This window comes from Camelina sativa, chromosome 18, assembly GCF_030686135.1.
Source record: "Camelina sativa cultivar CO46 ecotype springtype chromosome 18, ASM3068613v1".
NCBI lineage: Eukaryota > Viridiplantae > Streptophyta > Magnoliopsida > Brassicales > Brassicaceae > Camelina > Camelina sativa.
Genome location: NC_141897.1, coordinates 6,446,868 through 6,447,523, shown reverse-complemented (window position 1 = coordinate 6,447,523; position 656 = coordinate 6,446,868). Strand labels below are relative to the sequence as shown.

Below are 656 nucleotides of genomic sequence, written 5' to 3'. Positions count from 1 at the left end.
AGGCTGCGAAATGACATTTCCGGCTTTGTTCAGAGGAACAACGAAACATTCAGTGAAGCTTGGGAACGTTTCAAGGGATACACTACTCGATGTCCGCATCACGACTTCAGTAATGCTTCATTGCTGAGCACACTTTACTGAGGCGTGGTCCCCAAGATACGAATGTTGCTGGACACCGCAAGCCATGGTAACTTCCTTAACACAGATGTTGACGACGGTTGGGACCTAGTTGAGAACTTGGCTCAATCTGATGGCAACTACAATGAGGAATATGATCGCTCTGTGTGATTTATAGGAGAGGAAGATGCCAAGTACAAGAGGGACATGAAAGCCCTCAATTACAAGCTTGATCAGCTCCTCAACCAGCAGAAGCATGTTCATGCTATATCAGAGGAAGAGCAGTTTCAACAACAAGATGGGGAGACTATGCAACTAGAGGATGTTAACTACATCAACAACCAATGAGGGTACAACTTCAAGCCGAATCCGAATCTGTCTTATCGGAACCCGAATGTTGCGAATCCTCAGGACCAAACTTAACCATCTGCAGTTCAAGGGAACCAGATCCAACAAAAGCCTTTTGTCCAATACAACCAAGGTTATGCACCTAAGCAGCAGTATTCAGGAACCTACAACCAACCACCTGGATTCCAACA

General features: G+C 45.6%; 1 non-coding gene across 1 annotated transcript; it reads right to left on the bottom strand.

The window, feature by feature from the left end:
* Nucleotides 1-107, bottom strand: LOC147921609 (small nucleolar RNA R71). The gene has a single exon (XR_015589895.1). It is a non-coding gene; the product is annotated as a small nucleolar RNA R71 (small nucleolar RNA).
* Nucleotides 108-656: the final 549 nt, after the last annotated feature.